This window comes from Durio zibethinus, chromosome 24 (assembly GCF_047325235.1).
Source record: "Durio zibethinus cultivar Kanyao isolate XHJ-2024 chromosome 24, ASM4732523v1, whole genome shotgun sequence".
Lineage (NCBI taxonomy): Eukaryota > Viridiplantae > Streptophyta > Magnoliopsida > Malvales > Malvaceae > Durio > Durio zibethinus.
In genome coordinates this window covers 14,215,954-14,237,631 of record NC_143185.1, presented here as the reverse complement: position 1 = coordinate 14,237,631, position 21,678 = coordinate 14,215,954, and the positions used below count along the sequence as shown (strand labels likewise).

The 21,678-nt window shown below is 27.8% G+C and overlaps 1 long non-coding RNA gene across 5 annotated transcripts in view; it reads left to right on the top strand.

The window, feature by feature from the left end:
- Positions 1-19,967, top strand: part of LOC111316898 (uncharacterized) — a 29,501-nt gene extending 9,534 nt beyond the window's left edge. For 3 of the 5 annotated variants that reach the window (XR_002693433.2, XR_016333157.1, XR_016333154.1), the window contains 4 exons: positions 18,668-18,729; positions 18,827-18,910; positions 19,005-19,584; positions 19,709-19,967. This is a non-coding gene — a long non-coding RNA (uncharacterized LOC111316898). The remainder of the gene's footprint in view (positions 1-18,667; positions 18,730-18,826; positions 18,911-19,004; positions 19,585-19,708) is intronic. The other 2 variants (XR_016333155.1, XR_016333156.1) reach the window with 2 other exon arrangements.
- The last annotated feature ends 1,711 nt before the right edge of the window (positions 19,968-21,678 follow it).

Sequence of the window (21,678 nt, the reverse complement as noted above, 5' to 3'; positions counted from 1 at the left end):
AAGTTAGGTAATGATGTGTTTGGGATAGACTTAACATTTATCAAATTATCAAAATTTTGAATTTTAAACGAATGTCTCCTGTATTGGCTTACAAAGAATTTTTAAAAAGATTTTACAAATTTCATTACTATAGCCTTAATAAAGATTAATGATATCTTTCTTAGTCAAGTGAAAGTAAGGGTTATGAAGTATAGGCAATCCATTTTTTGAGTAGTGTAGTTTTCAACTAAATTGGGGTATAACATGAGTAGTAACACATCTGGGTATGTTTATTCTTGATAATAATTACCAATTCCCTTAAGATTATTTCACAAGTTATGAAAGAATTTATATGCAAACAGAATTGAAAGCAAAACTTAGGCAAAAACTCATAGTTTTGAAATCTTCCCACAAATAAATTGTTTGATACTTCAGATCCAAAAGAAAATTTAATCTATTGCAAATTAAATTTCCATTGCTTCATAAATTCCATATTCAATGTGCCATTATTGATGAGATTTTGATCATCTCTTTTAGTTTTCTACATCTTTTTAGTTGAGTTTCTAATTACCCCAATGTGATAATCACATCAACCATTCAAATCATAGCTTTTTGTTGATAGATTTAGAGTTGTTTTCAAATGAACAAGGGTGAAAAATTGATGCTTTATTAGTAAAGGTAAATGGTTAGGAATTAGGATTGGAATTCTCTTTTGATTATTCCTTGATCTTATTTGATTGCTCACTAATTAGGTAGCAAATTGAGTGGTAGTTGTCTAGTAATAAGTATCTAAATGAAAGCCTAATTACTGCATAGGTTGATAAAGATAAAGATTTTAGGAAAGGTTGTTTATAGAAGGGTAATAAGGTAAGTACATTGAATAAGGTTGCTATGGAATAAAGCTTTTAACCTATTTATTGCCTTTTATAAATCACTGCTTGAGCATATTTTTCCTTATTTTTTGGCACATCATCTTTCTTTACATCATTTGTATCACTTCACTTAAGTTTGCCATTATTGATTGCATTCTTTATTATCTCTCAAAAAATCAAATTATTAGCAAAATTCTTAGTATTTCTAATCAACTTTTTATAATATAAGGCTTTAAGAGCATTAACAAATAGAATTGTAGCCTCTTTTTTAGTGAGCGGTAGTTAAACTTGGGCAACAACATCCTTTTATCTCTGGGTATAATCGTTAAAGCTTTCAATATCTTTTTTTCTATGTTTTGTAAGGATAGATGATTTTGTGCCAAATCTACAATGTGCTTATATTGTGTGATGAATGCTCTCGTTAATTCCCTTCAACCATAGATGTGAGATCTATCCAGTTATACATACCATATTGCTGCAAAACCAGCTAGACTATCTTAGAAGGCATGAATGGGTAGTTTCTCATTATGTATGTGTGCAGCCATTTTACGATGGTATATTATGACATGTGTTATAATGCATTCAATTCCATCATATTTCTTTGAATTCAGGTATCTTAAATTTTGGTGGATCACCACATTAGGAACTAGGTATAGTTCAACAACATTTATTGACCCATAAAAATCATTCCCTCAATGGTTCAGAGCCTTTCTTCAATGAGATCCATCCTTTGTTGAGATTCAAGGTCTTTTTTTTGTTTTCAATGCAACAATATTTAGTTTTTATTGTTTTTTTTAAATCATTCAAATTAGGAACTTGAGTTTGGTCAGATGCTTTCATATTAGGTATAAAAGTGATGTGTTCTTAAAAGTGAGCATGAATAATGTTGAGGGCATGCCATAATGCATATAGGGTATCCTATAGTGAATGGCATTTGTGGTTATGCCTTTTGAGATGCTTGAGCTTGATATAGACCAAATCCAATTAGGTATAGTGGATCATCAACCTTTTCAACCACTATTTTTTTTTGTTCAAATTTTTTTAGCAATTCAGCCATATTTCCAATCACCCCTTCATATATGCTTGTATTTTTCCATCTTTTGAATGCGAAGAGTTTGTACCAAGTGTTGTATCGCTTTAGATTATTTAAAGATTTAGCTATCATTGAATCTTTAATGCCATAATTAGGGTACCATATTATGAGTAAATATGCATGAATGAGTATGATACAACACAATCTAAAAATTTAACTATGATGATACTTGAATATATAATTGAAAAAGGTGTTAATATATACAATGTATACATAAATAAAGAAGAGAAAAAAAATTACAATTTTAAGTATGAGGTAAGAAATGTCCTTTCATGTGTCTTATTTTAGGTTTTTCTATATAAAAGGGAAGGCAAAACTTTAACATACATTTGGATTCTTAGGGTTTATTTACATGTTGGGTTTAAAGGCATTGACAATTTAAAGATCTATAAATTATTTCTTACATTATCATCCATCTATACTAGTAAGGCACCCCAATCATTGCCCATCATTATAAGCTTAAACAAAAATAGTTCAATTTGAGTGAGTTTTCATTAGCTTATACGAAAGTTATCACCTTACAAGAATGTAGGTACTTTCTCCCTCTTAAGAAATGACAAAACTCGAGTCTAGAGCTTATGCATGAATGTATGTGTAGTATGTGTGAAAGAACATGCCAACCTAAATAATCAGATAAATTAGTACACATCAAAATCAAATAAATCAGTACACATAAAAAATCATAAACTATAAAATAAACAAAAAGGTTAGTAAACATGAAAAATAATAATAATTACATAATAAGACTGTCAAAGCGAAGCTTAAGATAACACATAACTAATTAATGACTTGACTAGTAAGGCACTTCAATCCTCGCTCATCATTATAAGCTAAAATGGAAAGGATTCAATTTGAGTAAGAGTTTTTGATAGCTTATGCAGAGGTTATCATCTCATAAAAGTGTAGATACTTACTCTTTTCTAAGAAATGACAAAACTCAGGTATAGAGCTTATGCATGAATGCATGTGTAGTATGTGTGAAAGAACATGCCAACTCAAATAATCGATAAATTAATACACATCAAAATCAAATAAATCCATACACAAAAAATCATACGCTACAAAGTAAACAAATAGGTTAGTAAACATGAAAAATAATAATAATTACATAATAAAATCATCAAAGCAAAGTTTAAGATAACACATAACTAACTAATGGCTTGACTTTTTATTATCCTCAGTGGAGTCACCAAACTATCATAATATTCAAGTCTAAGAACATATTTATTAGGCATAAAAACAATGGAATTACCACCAATCTTTTTTTATCTGTGTATGATTGGTCACCTATGTGAATTTATCATTTTTAAGGTTATACTAAGCTTAAATTAAGAGTCTTTAAAAAGAATAGGTTATGGTCTACATTAACAAAACTAAGTTTAGGAGTAAATTATATGTAGAAAAGATTTTATTACCTCATTAAACCTAAAATCGATACCAAATTAATCACATGTTATATTATTAAGTTTTAATCAAAGATGATTTTTATTCGTTATTTTTATTGATTTGATATTTAAATATTGAAAAAAATCGTTAGGCTTTCATTAAAAAAGAGATTTTTCTCACCTTAAAAGTATTAAAGATAAACTTGTTATTTACTTGAAGAGGCTTTGTGTTGGATTTATTAAATATCTTATCAAATTCAAATTCCTTTTATTTATTCACAAAATATTGTCATACAAAAATTCTATCAAAAACACCATGGAAAAATATCCTACAATAATATTAGAATTAAAACATGCAAAATAGATCATGCAAATATCATAAGAAATATTATGCCAAAATAATCATGCAAAATGAATCATAATAAATAATGCAAATAAATAAACTCCATGCAAAATATCATGTAAAAATATCATAATAAATCATGCAAATAAATATAATAAAAATCACACAAATAAATATAATAATAAAAATCCTACCAAGTTTCCTTTTTTTTTTTCTTTTTCCTTTTCTCATCATTTTTAATTCAATCACAATTAAAATTACTAAAACAAAAAATAAGAATAAAATAAAACAAAAAATAAGAATAAAAAATAAAAATAAAATAAAAAAACCTATGATTGAGTTGAATAAGGAAACAGGTCAAGCGGGTTTAGGCGCGAGTCGAGCCTCCACCAAACAATGTTGTTTGCTTTCAGTGTTTAAGCGAAAAAATCAAAGCCTTTAGAAATTTTCTTCTCTTTTCTCACTCTAGCCCAAAAACGTCTTTCTCGAAACTTAAAGTTTTGTGTTACTTGATAATTCTGATTGTTTCAATTGCTTTTTGATTCTTTGATTGTTAGTTCTGTCTAACTAAGAATCAAACTCTTTATATAGGGATTGAATACCTTTTTAATTTGAAAAATTTTAATGCCAACTAAATTTATCAAGATCTCACCAAAATTTTTTTCTTTTTGTAGAAACTTGATTCCCAAAAATTATCAAAATCAAATTCAATCTTTAAATTTCAAATCTAAATAACTCATAATCTTTAAAAAAATCAAAATTTATATTTTTTTTATAAATAATAAAAATAAAAAAAAACACTTTCAGATCTTTAAATTTGGGCTTAAAAAAATGTCTTTTAAAACCTAATGTTATAACATATAGATTTATAAATCTATAGCTAGACTTAACGAAACGGATGGAGTCGTCATCAATTTTTTTACTAGGTGTGATTGGCTACCTAAAGAATCTATCCTCTTAAAGAGATATTATGCTTGACTAAAGGTCCTTAAAAGAATATGTTTGGGTCTACTAATCATAATAGGGTTTTGGAGTTCGGTTACATGTGGGAAAGGTTATAGTACCTCCACATGTCCATTCGAAGGATGATACCATATTGTTTTAAATTTATCCATAGGACTTGAGTCTAATTGTTTCAAATTTTTATGTGAAAATATTGGAAATAATTTATAAGATTCTTCCATCAATCTAGTAGAATTTTTAAAAATATTTTTTTACCTTAAGAGTATTCAAAGATTTTATTTGTTTCCTTGAAGAAACTTTGTTATCGAAAAAAGATTTATTTATTATTCTTTTTGTTGAAAATATATATAATTATTCTACCATTTGGACCAAATTAGAAATATTTTTTTTTAATTTTTAAAATTTTCACCATTTGGGACTATTTAGAAATTTTTTTTTGTTGGATTTTTAAATTTTTCACCATTTGGTTCAATTTAGAAATATTTTCTCTTTATTTATTTTTTTGTCTTTGGAAAGAAAATAATATGACAATTATTTTTATTGAAATTTCATTTAAATTCTTCAATCATTTGAGATAAATTTAAAGAAATTTCTCACATAAAGATTTCTTAGAAATTTATCATTTGAAATTTTTAAGAATCTCATCCTTAGATAATTTCTACTTAATTCCAAAATTTTTATCAATATTTTTTATTTTTTTATTTTTCTACTTTTTTTTTTTTGAAAATAAATATTAATTATTGTTATTACAACTTTATCTAAATTATTCCACCATTTGGGATAAATTTAGACAAAATTTTTTCCCTAAGAATTTTATAAAAATTTATCATTTGAAATTTTTATGAATTTCATCATTGGATAATTAATATTTATTCTCAAATTTTATTTTATTTTTTACATTTTTTGTTTTTATTTTTTTAAATTTAATAATGCAAAAATACTTAAAATAAATAAATAAATAAATAAAGTTAAAAAAATACCAAAAATATGAGGTGGCTCGACTCTAATGGCTACAGCGTGATTCGACAGCAAAAAGAAAAGCCGGAATGGTTTAAAAAGTGGTTTCGCTTGGCTCGATTTTAGACAAAGACTGAAAAAAATCACCGAAATCTGATAATTTTCTAGATTTTTTTCAAAATTTTTTTTTTTAAAACCCCAAAAAATCTAAAATTTTCTTGATTATTTTTTTTTTAAAATTTTTGCCTCTTCAATTTTTTTTGTGTGTTTGTGTGATCTGTGTGGGCATGCATTTATAGGGTTATGAATCTGAGAACTCTAATCCAGAAAAGAATCCTAATTTTCTTTAAATTTCAACAGTAAACCAACTCCAATTTTACAAACTAGTTTCAACAATTTTACACAAACTCAACTACCTATTTTTTTATTTTTTATTAACAAAATTAACTCAGGTAAAACCCCAAATAGATTGAGGTGTCTACAGTTATCCCTCTTTACATTTTTTTTGTGAAACAAAAATTGTGCAAAGACGTAGACAACCCAATAAGGAATCAACACATATTTTTATTTTTTATTTTTGAAAAAGTAAACAAAACTCTTCTAAATAGAGGTTCAATGACTTTTGAAAATAAAAGACTCCTCTAAACAGAGGCATCACAACTTTGAAAAATAGAAGGCTCATCTAAATAGAGGCACCACAACTTTGAAAAATAAAATGCTCCTCTAAATAGAGGCATCACAACTTTGAAAAATAATATGCTCCTTTAAATAGATGCACCACAAATTTGAAAAATAATATGTTCCTTTAAATAGAGGCATCGCAACTTTGAAAAAAATAAAATGCTCATTTAAACAGATGCACCACAGCTTTAGAAAAATAAAAGCTCCTCGACAATCATATCCAGAGGAGTTAGATTAGGTCTTCTGGAATTCATAATGGAAACTTAAAGATTCATAGTTTGAGTTTGAAATTCAAAGGTTCAGATTCGTAAGAATCTTTTAGCTTCGCAATAATTCACTGAAATTTGATTATCAAAACTTTAGTTTCACAAGAATTCAAATTTGTAAGATCTCAAGATTCGTATTTGTAAATTGTAAGACTCACATCTAACATTTAAAAATTTTCATTTGAATTTTGGAGATTCATATCCAAAAGTTCAAAACTTCTTATTCAAGTTCAAAGATTCATATTTGATAAATTTGGGGTTCACATCCAAAAAGTTTAAAGCTTTTCGTTTGAATTTTGGAAATTCACATCCAAAAGTTTAAAACTTTTCATTCTAATTTGAAGGTTCACATCCGATGAACTTTAGGGTTTCACTTCTCAAAGATTCTCATTTGAAACTCAAAGATTTTCATTTGAATACTCAAAGATTCTCATTTAAGGACTTTTTAAATATTCTCATTTAAAACTCAAAGATTCTCATTTAAGAGTCAAAGATTCTCATTTGAGGATTCTTTAAAGATATCTTTAAAAATTCTCATTATTTTAAAAAACCTTATTAAAATATTCAAAATTTCTTTTCCAGATAACTTTTAAGCTTTTACCAAGGTCAAAATTTTATATAATGAATGTCATGATCAATGATGCAAATGCAACAATCTAGATTCTCACAGTCATATTCTCAACCATGATTCACAATGTAAATGCATAGCTAAACCAAAGTTTCAAATATTCTCTAAACAATAATGCAAATGTAATGCATGTAATGCGAATTTTCATGTTATGAAATTTTAATTAATTATGGTAATATGGTTCTGAAGACTTCGCCATGTCTCATCTTTCTTTTTCAACTTTTCAGCACTAACCATTTAGAACAAGTTTCATCAATTAATACTTGACCACAATTCACATGCCTTTTAGCACTAGCAATTTTAGAACAAATTTAGTCCATTGCCCCATATCATTTAATCGTAACTCATAGGTTTCTTAACATTATCAATCTTAGAATAAATTCTGTCAATTGATTTACATTATGTTCATCACTTGATCACTATTCACAGGTTTCTCAGCACTAACCATTCCAGAATAAATTCTATCATTTGGTCCACATTATGTTCATCACTTGATCACCATTGACAGGCTTCTCAGCACTAGCCATATCGAAATAAATTTTGTCCACTGATTCTTATCATTTGATCACTTTTCACAAATTATATGGACCAATCCATAACCACATTCATTATTTGGTCACACCAGGTGTCTTTTCAAATCAACTTTTCAAGTTTTTTTACCCTTTCTCATCTTGAATTTCTTTTCAAAGGAATGCAAAAATCTTTTAAGCATATATTCATTTATTCATTATCATTTCACATTGTGAGAAATACAATGCAATCATACATTTCCTTAATTTATTTTGAGGATGCAACAATAAAATAGCACAAGGTGAATTAAGGGAAAAGTAATCAATGAAGAGTAAGTCTGGTACAAAAATAATGGGGAAAGAAACAAGTTGGAAGCATGTTCTTGGGATGAATGGTATATATAAACAATGAATATTTAGACAATTCTAAACATTAATTCAGGATTTTTTTTTCAAAAACTCATTCGATTGACTTTTGAAATCATTTTGAGCTCATCAAACTTTACTCCAACTTTGAAGGATCTTTAAATATCTTGATCCTCCATATACTAGAGTTGTCCGTCAAACTTTCAGCTTAAATGTTTTTCTATCCAAATCGTCTTTTTGTGTTTTTAATTTGAGTTTTTCTTTTTTTTCTTTTTTCATTTGTTCATTTTTTTTTCATTTTTTCACCTTTTCATTTTTTTCTCATTTTTTTCTATCCATTAGTATTATCTTTCACATATTAATTTCTAAAACACATTCTATTACACCATCGTAAGCATGCCTTAGCCTAATATGTGATCATTCAATTTGAGCACTTACGTTTAATCAAAATGGATTTTTAAGGGTTGTAACGTAGGTCATGATGAGGGGTCATGAAAGAAAATGGATAAAATAGGCTTAAAATATGTGTTTAAAGAGTTCAAAACCAAATGATCATTTCTCATCATTTGATGGATTTTGGCATTTTGCCTCATTTCCCATCATCTCGTTATTTTTTTCATTTTCATCCATCACATTCTTCATAAAAGGATTCTCTTTACTTTACCCCAAATCATATGTGATTTTCAAAAACATTGCCTCAGTGTGGAGGGTGATCTTTGGTTAGGGTTTTTTAGAAAAAGAAATCATAATAGGCTCAAAAGGGTAGCAATGAATGATTTTTCAAAAGGTAAAAAAAAAAAAAAGACCATTTTTCATCTCAAATGTGAATATTTTCTTTGAAGATCATCTATTAAACAAAAATAAGATCATGGATCTTTGTATATCTTCAAGACATATCTATTCTATATCTGCTAATAGCTGAAATTTTCTATTTAAATAGTCTCTTCAGATCAATATGAATGATTTTTTAAAATTAAATCCTAAAATTATTGTTGTCTTTGTCCAAACATTCATCGTTTGAAATTTAAAAATGGGAATAAAAAGTTATGAAAGGTGACAAAGCATAAAACAGTAGTTGAATAAAAAAAATGTAATGAAATGCATTAACTTGGTTTTCATTAAAATGATAACAAATGAAATCCTATTGCCTAAAAAAAATCCTAACATTATTTTTAAAAAAATCCTAAAATAACAAGTAACTTTCAACCAGTTTTAACCTCTTTTTTCTTTTCAAAATTTATGCTCCAATGCGATCAAGTGAAGGATTTTTCTTAACATTTGATCCCCTAATTCATTGTACCTCTTCAGGCCTTTTCAAATTAACGTGTTTTTTATTCTCACTCAGAGTATTAACATTGTGATTAGGTAATGGATTGCTACTAACATCAGGTGTTGTTGCTCTTTTTTTATCAAAACTTATCATTTTATCTTTGATCAATCATTGCACCGTATGGTTTAGAACAATACATTTTTTAGTGGAATGGCCAGCAAATTCATAATGGTAGTCACAATGAGCTGTAAGATTATACCACTTGGGATAGAGTGATTTGAGTGGCTCCACATGATTGGGGGAAATCAAGTGGCTATTATAGAGCTCTCGGTATAACTTCATATAAGTAATGGGGATTGGATCAAATACAAACTTTTTTCAAGTAGTTTGTTGCTCTCATGAACCATCTGCTGGGTTAACAAGACGAATTTAAGAGGTTGAATGTTAAGGTTGTATGTGAGAGCTTGTGGGCTAAAAATAGGCTAGTATATAGATGAGTAAGATGGTTGTGGTATGGGCTGGTTTAGGTTGGATGAGGTATTATTCACAGCAGGATAGTATGAAAAGTAACCTTATGGTGGATAGGATCGATATCCCCTGAACTGTCTGTCAAAGCTCAAAGCTTGAGCTTCGATCTTTTTATTTTCTGACACCTTCTTGGTTTTTTCTCCTTTCAACCTGCCAGTTTTAATGATATTTTCAATAATTTCGCCTGAGGTCACCATGTTGATGAAATTTTTTATGACATTCTCTATCATTTTTTCATAACAGAAAGATTTTAAAGTGCTAACAAATAACACTATGGTCTTTTTTTCAGTCAAAAGAGGTTGCACTTAAGAAGCTATGTCTCTCAACCTCTGGGTATATTCTTTGAAAAATTTAGACGCCTTCTTTTTCATATTTTGTAAAGATAAATAATTAGAGGTCGAGTCTATAATATATTGATATTGATTAATGAAGTCATGCGCCATATCACTCTAAGAACGAATGAGGGTCCTGTCCAACTAGACATACCATCTAGCAGTAAAACCTGTAAAGCTGTTTTGGAACATATGCATTAATAGTTTTTCACTATTAGCATAAGCTGGCATTTTCTATAATACATGGTAAGGTGGGTTTTCTGAAACTTTGTACCATCATACTTCTCGAACTTTGACACCTTGAATTTCAGAGGAATAACTACATCTGAGATTAAACAAAGCCAACATCATCTACAGAACCATAAAGACCAATTTCTTCCACTGCTCGCAGCCTCTTTTTCAGCATACTAATCTTCTGGTAAGCTTTTGAGTCCCTCAATGACTTGCCCCTTTTTTATTTTAACTTTTAGCTCTTCTTTGGATTGTCCAAATCAAGGACTTAAACTGGTTCTATTACCTTTTTTATAAAGATAAAATTTTCATAACTCTGATATTATCTAAGGTTTGAAGTTAATGGCATTCCAAGGTATGTGTACCCTACAAGATAAGTAAACTATTGTGGTAGTGGATCTTGTGCTGGTTGGGCTTGATGTGACCCAAAATTAGGAGGGTACAATGGGTTATCCACCTCTTGTGATAGATGGTTTTGTTGGCTAGTATTTTCTTCTATACCTTTCCCATTGTTTAATTTGTTCAAAGCCTTCAAAATCCTATTCAACTCCCCTTCTAGCTTTTCTTGAGCTTTCTCTATCCTCTAGAGATGATTGAAATTTTCTTATTCTATTTGTCTGACTCGAGCTTTTGTGTTATACTGGTGAGTTGATTGTGTGGGATTCTTAATGGATGGAGCTATTCTTGAACCTTGATACCATAATTATGATCAGAAATAAGATGCTATGCTTTATGTTTAGTATGTTGATGCATGAATGGAATATAGATTTTCATGGATGAAATCTAATATGAAAATGATGCATATTCCTCAACCTCAACCTCTGGGCATATTCCTTGAAAGATTTAGTCACTTTTTTTTCATGTACTCTAAAAATAAGCAATTAAAGGCCAAGTCTATAATATGCTGATACTAATTAATGAAGTAATAGGTTATATCACTCCAAGAACGAATGAGGGTGCTATCCAACTAGATATACCATCTAGCAGCAAAGTCTATAAAGCTGTCTTGGAACACATGCATTAACAGTTTTTCACTATTAGCATAGGCTGCCATTTTTCTATAATACATGGTAAGGTGGGTTTTCGGACACTTTGTATCATCATACTTCTCGAACTGTCACCTTGAATTTTAGAGGAATAACCACATATGAGATTAAACAAAGCCTAGCAGTATCCACAGAATCATAAAGACCAATTCTTTTCACCGCTTTCAGTCTCTCTTCCAGCATACTAATCTTCTGGTAAGCTTTTGGGTCTCTCAGTAACTTGCCCCTTTTTTATTTTAACTTTTCATTCTCTTTTGGATTGTCCAAATCAAGGACCTAAACTGGTTCTATTGCCTTTTTTGTAAAGATAAAATTTTTATAACTATGATATTATCTAGGGTTTGAAGTTAATGGCATTCTAAGGTATGTGTACCTTACAAGATAAGTAAACTACTGTGGTAGTAGATCTTGTGCTGGTTGGGCTTGATGTGGCCCAAAATCATGATGGTACAATGAGTTATCCACCTCTTGTGATGGATGGTTTTGTTAGCTAGTACTTTTTTCTATACCTTTCACCTTGTTTAATTTGTTCAAAGCCTCCAAAATCCTATTCAACTCCCCTTGTAGCTTTTCTTGAGCTTTCTCTATCCTCTCGAGACAATTGAAATTTTCTTATTTCATTTGTCTGGCTTGAGCTCTTGTGTTGTACTGGTGAGTTGATTGTGTGAGATTCTTAGTTGATGGAGCTATTCTTGAACCTTGATACCACAATTATGATCAGAAATAAGATGCTATGCTTTATGTTTAGTATGTTGATACATGAATGGAACGTAAATTTTCATGGATGAAATCTAATATGAAAATGATGCATATGTATAATGTTACATATGACCATGAAAATAATGCATGACATGATAATGTAAATGCACAAAGTCAAACAAATAAAATGGTTAGATCACAAATTGTTCTTTCTTGTGTCCTAACTTCGGGTTACATCTATCACTGGGTAGGAAGGGCTCTATCCTAAAGTTGATCTTTTTAGGTGTTGATTATATGCAGGGTTAGGTGACTTTGACCACTAAAGGTTCTCAAATTATTTCTTACATCATTGTTTATCACAAACTAATAAGGCAATCCAATCTTCACCCATCACAGGTTACCAACAGAAAGAATTCAATTTGAGTAGGAGTATTTCGCTAGCCATCGCAGAAATTATCATCTCACGACAGTATAGGTGTTTTACCCCTTCCTAAAAAAGACGGAGCCGGAATGTAGAGCTCATGTAATGTAAATGAATGTGATAGTGTGTGTGACAGAACATATAGGTTTCATGCCCAAAAATAAAAGACAACAAAAGACAAAAATGTTAGTAAGCAGTTAAAACACAAATCATTACAATTTAAAACAATTAGACCAAAGAATAGGATAAGTTTAAAAGTTTATGGCTTGACTCTCTAGCTTCCTCAGTGGAATCGCCAAACTATCATAACATATAGATCCACAAATCTATAGCTGGACTTAACAACATGGATGGAGTTGCCACCAATTTTTTTACTAGGTGTGATTGACCACGTAAGGAATCTATCCTCTTAAAGAGCTCTTAAGCTTTACTAAGGGTCTCTAAAAGAATAAGTTTGGGTATACTAACTAGAATAGGGTTCAAAAGTTCGGTTACATGTGAGGAAGGTTATAGCACTCTCACATGTCCATATGAAAGATGGTACCATATTGTTTTAAATTTATCTGTAGGTCTTGAGTCTAATGATTTCATATTTTTATGTTGAAATATTGAAAATAATTTATAAGATTCTTTCATCAATTTGGTATAATTCTTAAAAATATTTTCTCACTTCAAAAGTATTCAAGAATCCCATTTGTTTCCTTGAAAGAACTCCATCGTCGAAAAAAGATTTATTTATTATTTTTTTTGTTGAAAATATATCTAATTATTTCGCTATTTGGGCCAAATTAAAAATATTTTTTTTTAATTTTTAAATTTTTCACCATTTGAGCTTATTTATAAATTCTCTCTTTTTTTGTTGGATTTTTAAGTTTTCCATAATTTGGGTCAATTTATAAATATTTTTTTTCGAAATTTTTAAAATTTTCACCATTTAGGCCTATTTAGAAATTCTTTCTTATTTTGTTGGATTTCTAAATTTTTCATCATTTTGGTTAATTTAGAAATGTTTTCTCTTTATTTATTTTTTTGTCTTCAAAAAGAAAATAATATGACAATTATTTTTTATTAAAATTTTATTTAAATTATTCCACCATTTTGAACAAATTTAAAGAAATTTCTTACATAGAGATTTTTTAAGAATTTACCATTAGAAATTTCTAAGAATCTCATCATTAGATAATTATCAAATATTTTCAACCAAATTTGAAAAACAATACAATTACTTTTATTGAAATTCATTTAAATTATTCCACAATTTGGAACAAATTTAGAGAAAATTTCTAACATAGAGATTTTTTAGAAATTTATCATTTGAAATTTTTAAGAATCTTATTTTTGGGTAATTTTTACTTAATTCTAAAATTTTTATCAATATTTTTTATTTTGTCTTTTTCTACTTTTTTTTTTGTTTTGAAAATAAATATTAATTATTATTATTAAAACTTTATCTAAATTATTTCACCATTTTGGATAAATTTAGACAAAATTTCTCACATAAGAATTTTATAGAAATTTATCATTTGAAATTTTTATAAATTTCATCATTGGATAATTAATATTTATTCTGAAAATTTATTGTATTTTTTACCTTTTTTATTTTTATTTTTTTAAAATTTAATCATGCAAAATACTCAAAAAAATAAATAACTAAAGTAAAAGAAAAACCAAAACAGGGGGCGATTCAACTCTAATGGCTACAGCGAAGCTCGACTGCAAGAAAAAAAGTCAAAATGGCTTAAAAAGTGGCTTTGCTTGGCTTGGCTTGAGACAAAGATTGGATGGAGTCAGGGAATTTTTCAAATTGTTTTCAAAAAAAAAAAAATTAAACCCAAAAAAATCTAAAATTTTCTTGACTACTTTTTTTTTTATTTCTACGTCTTTCCCTAATTTTTTTTTGTGTGTTTGTGTGATCTATGTGGGCATGTATTTATAGGGTTCTAAATCTGAGAACTCTAATCCAGAAAGGAATCTCAATTTTTTTTAAATTTCAACATTAAACCCAACTCAAATTTTACAAACCATTTCCAATAATTTCTCACAAACTCAACTACCTATTTTTTATTTTTTTTATTAACAAAATTAACTCAAACAGAACCTCATATAGATTGGAGTGTCTACACCTAATATCAAAATGCAATTTGAAACCCTATAATATTAAAGACCTCAAACAAAATGGTGTATTTACAAACTTAAATATATGAATCTTAGTATGATTAATTGGTTTAAAATTCTATTTATATCATGGCTTATTAGTTGTTCTGGAACATAGGATATTATATTAGTCTTGTGACATGCAAAAAAAAAAAAAAGTTGAAAATTGAATCAAATGGGTCTACTAAAAATTAGAATATTGGAATCTAAATCTTTATTATTGTTTTAAAAATATATTTGGGCATGCTTAGTTAATTAACTTAAGTGAAAATTTTTATATTGTAAGTTTTAGATGTCTTGAGTTCATTGGAATCATTATGTGCAAATAACTTAAGAAAGATGAAAATTTCGAAGATGAAATTATTGCATTAGACTAGTCGATAATTGATATTTTCATAACTTTTTTGTTTGTTTTCTAGTTTAATGAATAATTTGATGAAAAACTATTCATGAAAAGTGAACAAATATTTTCTTTCGTTGTAGAACTTGATTTGGTTCAGTCTTTTCAATTTATTTGTTTTTCTCTTTGATAAAAAAAATGTTGTTATTAAAACTCTAGTCACTTTGTTGTTAGAAACTAAATGATAACAAGATAGAAGATATAAAGTTGCTTTGCAACCTCAATAGTGTACACTTAAGGGGCATTTTGTTCGCGAAATTGTAGATTTTGAAAAAAAGTATGACCTCCGAAGAAGTGCGATATCTGGGGTTTTCTTCTATTTTCAGGTTATCATATCTTCATATTCACTCGTTTGATTAAAGGGAATCCACATATAGTAATCTTTGAATAATTACCATAATCTCTTTGATATATATATGATGCCAACTTTTCATTAGATTTTATGAAAAATTCTAGTAACCAAATGATAAATTATGCCTTTGTAGCAAAATAAGAAAAATATTTTATTTGATTGATTTTTTATTTATAAAATATAAACAATTGAGGCGTTTCAATATTTTTTTGGGTAAGAGAAATTGATATAATTGGATTATAAAATATAATTGAATTATTTAAGGCATTTTTTTGACTAAAAATGCCTTACATAAACCTTTTCAATTTTTTAAAAAATTTTTAAAGGCGTTCTCTAGCCAGAATATCTTAACCATTGTTGAATTTTTTTTATTGGATTATTTAAGGTGTTTTTGGCTTAAGAATGCCTTAAATAATCCAATTTAATTTTTATAGGGATTATTTAAGACGTTTTTTGGCCAAAAATACCTTGAATAATCCTTTAAAAATTTTTTTATGGGAATTATTAAAGGTATTTTTTGGTAATAATTTCGGATATCGAATGAGATTATTTAAGGTATTTTTTAATCAAAAATGACTTAAATAATCTTCGTACAAAATTTTTTAAAGGATTATTTAAGGTTTTTTTGCCAGAAAATGCCTTGAATAATCCCTTCAAAAAATTGAATGGGATTATTCAAGGTATTTTTTGGTAAAAAATGAATTAAATAATCCTTGTACAATTTGTACAATGATTATTTAAGGCATTTTTGGGTTGAAAATGCCTTAAATAATCCACAAAAAAATTTAAATGGAATTATTCAATGTATTTTCTGACAAAAAACACCTTAAATAATTAATGTAAAATTTTTTTTAAACGATTATGTAAAGCATTTTTTGCCAAAAAATGTCCTAAATAATCCTCTAAAAAAATTAAATAGGATTATTCATGGTATTTTCTTGCAAAAAAACCTTACATAATTCCTGTAAATTTTTGTTAAAGGATTATTGAAAGCATATTTGGATAGAAAACACTTTAAATAATCCCTTAAAAAAATTAAATGAGATTATTTAAAGTATTTTCTGACTAAAAATGGCTTAAATAATTCCAATATAATTTTTTGTAAATGATTATTTAAGGCATTTTTGACTTGAAAATGTCTTAAATAATCCCTTAAAAATTTGAATGAAATTATTTAAGGCATTTTCTGATTAAAAGCTCCTAAAATAATCCCCATACAATTATTTTAAAAGATTATTGAAAGCGTTTTTGGCTAAAAAATACCTTAAATAATTCATTAAAAAATTGAATAAGATTATTTAAGACATTTTTTGACTAAAAAAGCTTTAAATAATCCCTATACCAATTTTTATAAAAGATTATTTAGGACATTTTTAGATAGAAAATACCTTAAATAATCTCTTAAAAAAATTAAATGTGATTATATAAGGTATTTTCTGACAAAAATGCATTAAGTAATCCCTATACAAATTTTTTTATAAGATTATTTAATGCATTTTTTACCAGAAAATATCTTGAATAATTTTTTAAAATTTTTTAAAGGATTATTAAAAGCATTTTTGGCTATAAAACGCTTTAAATAATCTCCTAAAAAAATTGAATGGGATTATTCAAGGTGTTTTCTGGCCAAAAATACCTTAAATAATTATTCTCAATATTTTTAATGGATCATTTAAAGCTTTTTTAGGTAGAAGATGCTTTAAATAATGATTCTCTAATTTTTTACGAAGATTATTTAAGGTATTTTTTACTTAAAAACACTTTAAATAATCATTTACAAAAATTTCTATGAGATTATTTAAAGTGTTTTTGGCAAGAAAGCCCCTTAAATAGTACTTGTGAATTTTTTGTAAAGTATTATTTGAGATATTTTCTAGCAAAAAACACCTTAATTAATCTCGTATAAAAAATTGACAAGTATTATTTAAAGTTGTTTCTATCAAAAAAATTATTTTAGTTGTTTCTATCCAAAAAATACCTTAAATAACCCTTTTTAATAATATAAAAGATTAGTTAAGAATTTTTTTTTTTAGAAAAATGCTTTAATTGATCATTTTTAAAGATTTATTCCCTGTTCTTGAACTATGAAAAACCAAACGGCTAATACAATGAACGATAAAAAGTTGCATTGCAACCAACCTCTAAACCATCAACCCATTTAGTTTGCCTATTAGTTTCTTCCTCTCTATCATCATCACTGACTGTAACAACTTAATGCTGTCGCACTTTTTTTTTATCGGTATGTGCATCTTATATCTATTTTTTATTATTTATATTCTTCAATATAAGTATTTTTTTCTTTCCTTACTATATATATACATTTTTTTGTTTTTCTTCATATTCCATCACCTTTGTCACCTAACCTCTCTTCATTACATGCATGGTGTTTCGATTGCTGTTTGGTTAAAGTATTGTGGTTTATTGAATGGTTATGTGAAACTTGTGGATATTTTTATACTCATCATTTGTCTTGCACAGAACTCTTACTTAAGGTAGGAATCACAGTATCGCTTACACCAGTAAAATATTATTGGTTTTAGGATGTTTTATGTATATTGGTTTACTAATTGTAGTAGTTATTAGTTGTTTTTTTACTGTGTGAAATTAGGAGAGATATTTTGATGTATTTTGTATAATTATGATCAAAACGAAGGTATTATGGAATCCGAAAAACATGTCTCTTGCTATTGAACATGAAAAAGACACACTCATAGTGAAAAAAAAAAAGCCAAAGGACATGGTAAACAAATTAAAGCGATTGGCATGAAAATTCATATCGACTTCAATCAAAGTGGGCAGCCTGTGTTTAATGGAGCTACCAAGTTGGCTAGTCACATTGGAGCAATTGTACATAGTAGCATTTCTATTATTTACTATAATTGGCAATGAGTTCCTAATGATAAAAAAGACTGTATATATGAGTCGATTATGGTATGTTTATTCAACAATCGGCTTAAATTTGTTAAATGATCATTTAATTGAAATGTAATTGTTCATACTATTGTTTTAAATTTATTTGGAATGGTTTGATGTCCCAAATAAATATAAAAAGCTTGTGTTGTAATTGACTGAGAAAGTATTTGAAGACTTTAAAAGTATTTGAAGACTTTAAAAGCAAATTGACAACCCAATATATTTTATTGTTCGCTAGTAATAGTGATTTGTTGGGTGATCCTTTATTGTCATATGCAGATGTTATCAGTTATCAAGCTTGGTTGCATTTTGTTCGAGATCGACTATTGAAAAAAGTCTCGGTATGCATACCAATTATGTTAATTGTCTATAATATTTTCTATAATATATTCGACATCTTAATATGTGACATATCTTTTTTTTTTCAAAAAATTAAAGAACAAAAAAAAAAACATTCGAGCCAAACAAGTATATCAACATCGGATATTGAGAAAGGGTTATTCAAATGTCAAGTATAATCTTGTAAGTATTCACACACTTCTTTTATACTCATATATAAATATTTATGAACATTTGTTTAATAGATTTTGAATCTTATATAACGTTAATTTATTAGGAATCATCTAGCTTTGGCACCAAAGTTATTAGATAGGATGTGTGGAAACAATGACATATGTGGAATGATGGATTGTTTGCAGATGAAGCAATCGAAGAAATGGCTAAAAAAATTATATATATAACGAATCAATTTATCATGTATGATTGGCGTTGTGCTTCTATGCATGACTTTATACTTGTATAACTTTGTTGTTATGTAGCATTTTATTATTGTCTTTTAGGATGATTTTGCTACTAAACTGGAATTCGGTGAGCTGCCAACTGGTTATAGTGAAAATCCCTTATCTTTAGTATTAGGATCGAAAGAAATACATGATCGAGTTCGTGAGGTTGGTAGATTTTTATTGTCATCAAAGTTCTTAAATAATCAACCTAAACCCTCTCCAATGAAGAATGCAGAATATGAAGTAATATTTAGCAACAACAACAAAGACTTGATGAGCAAGAGCAACTTTTGAATGATCAATAGCAATGACTCATAGCTTTGGAGGTGATATTAGTAGCAATACAACCTAACATGCCTAAAGGGTAGTCGATTACCGACATCCAATAGGGACAAGCTTCCGCGAATCATGTTTGTAAGCAAAAACAAACTCCAGTATCACTTATTATTTTTATTTTATTTATTCACTTAATATTTATTTGTGTTTTATATTTATTGATTTGGTTTTAATACTTATATTTTATTATATATTTTAACAGGATGTTATGACTTGGAAGATGGCCTTTGTTGAGGCTACCATTGATGCATTATCTAATTATGCACTTAATCGTATATCCGAAAGATACATCATTATTGTTGAGTCCGGGGATTGGTTATTTGATCATCCATCAATTTCTTACATTTGGGGGCTTGAGATTAAGGCATTTTGTACCTTAGATGAAATATCAACTTTTGATAGTGTTGCCTATACGATGTTAGCTTATAAATTTAAATATTCAAAGTTAATATTTATTAATCTATATTAGGGTCTATTACTAATTGGTACTGTTGATTGTTTTCATACAATTTCCTATATAAAGAGATCAAAGTGAGGTAAATGAACCATAGATTCAAATTCGTTGACCCAAATATGATTGGTGACATGAATGCCACTGTCATTTTTTATGGTCGTCATGTGGGTCAATGCATGCAAAAATGGGTTGATTATTTTTTGGTGTCGTATAATGCTACGTAAGTTATATTCGTAAAACTAATTATTCCAACCTTGATGTCATCTAAGATGATGCCTAATCTTTGTGGCATGAGGGCTATTATTTTGCAGGCATTATTGGCAGCTTATTATAATTGATACCAATTTTTTTACGACATACTTATTTAATTTCGCTCAACCAACAGCGATGCCTAACCCTAATATTCAAAATTTAATAAAGAGGTATTACATGTTATTAGATTATCTTGTGTTTCTTCATAATTACTTTTATTTTTTATTAACTATTTTTTTTGTTCAATTTAGGAGAATGTCTATAGTTGATAAAAAAACAAAGATAAATTGGGTGTCATTATTGGTAAATGTGAAATGTATCATTTTATGCTGAGTTTGTTTGGATAAATATTTCATAAACCCACAAAATTTATTTTTCACGTACCTCATCAATCAGGAGTTACTGAATATGGATATTATGTCATTCGTTTTATGAAGGAGATAGTTTTATATGATTTTATGATCATTCCATTCAGGGTTAGTCTTAATTCCATACTTTCAATAAAAAAAGCTAAACTTTGTGATCGTTTATTAACTTGTACTTTTGATTTATTTTTTATAATGAGAGATTAAAGGAAGCTTCACGAAAGACGAACTTGATGAAGTCTGTAAAGAGTGGTCAGATTATGTATTATCATTCACTACACCTTGAGGTTGAAAAATGTTGGTTTGGTGTAAATATATGCATTACATTGATTATAATTTTTTTAACATGCCATGTTGATTGAATAATTTTTAATTTTCAATTGAGGTATTAGTTTAATATAAATGGTATATATATTTTTTGTATCAATTGGTAGCTTTTATGAATTGACATACAATGAGTACAATTATTTGAAAAAAGTATTTTTATACACCAATGTTATTGGTTATAAATTCGGATGTGTAACAAAATATTGAAGAATTACGTTGTTCATAATTTAAATTTAAAACTGTAATTCATAGAAAATCAAATATGTATTAGATGCACACAAGTACAAAGCAAAATTTGCATATTTACAACCTTCCCCATCATGCCTTAATTAAATAAATAGGTTTCCAAAATTATACACTGAATTTGTATATAAAATATAGTGTGATCTACATGTGTCCAGGAGGATCTATATACTTTTAGGAAGAGAAAGTCAAATGATGGGTGATATGTAATACACTCGTTTAACTGTTTCCTAATGTAATTACTTCTAAATACAACCAGCATCATAAAAAAAAAACTTAACTTTGTGATTTTCTTTCAACATTTTCTCACCAATAGTGAATATTTCATCAGGTGTGAATTTGTTGAGTTGCATAATTTCATTGAAAAATGCCTTTCTTCTATCTGTATTCTTGACTTCTATTTGGAAGTAAGTTAAAATACCCTTTATAACATTCATAACCTGATCATATGAAGCACCAATATGGCCAATCTAATGCACCAACTCAACAATTGGTCCATCATTGCTCCTAGCACATGTTTTACCTAACAAC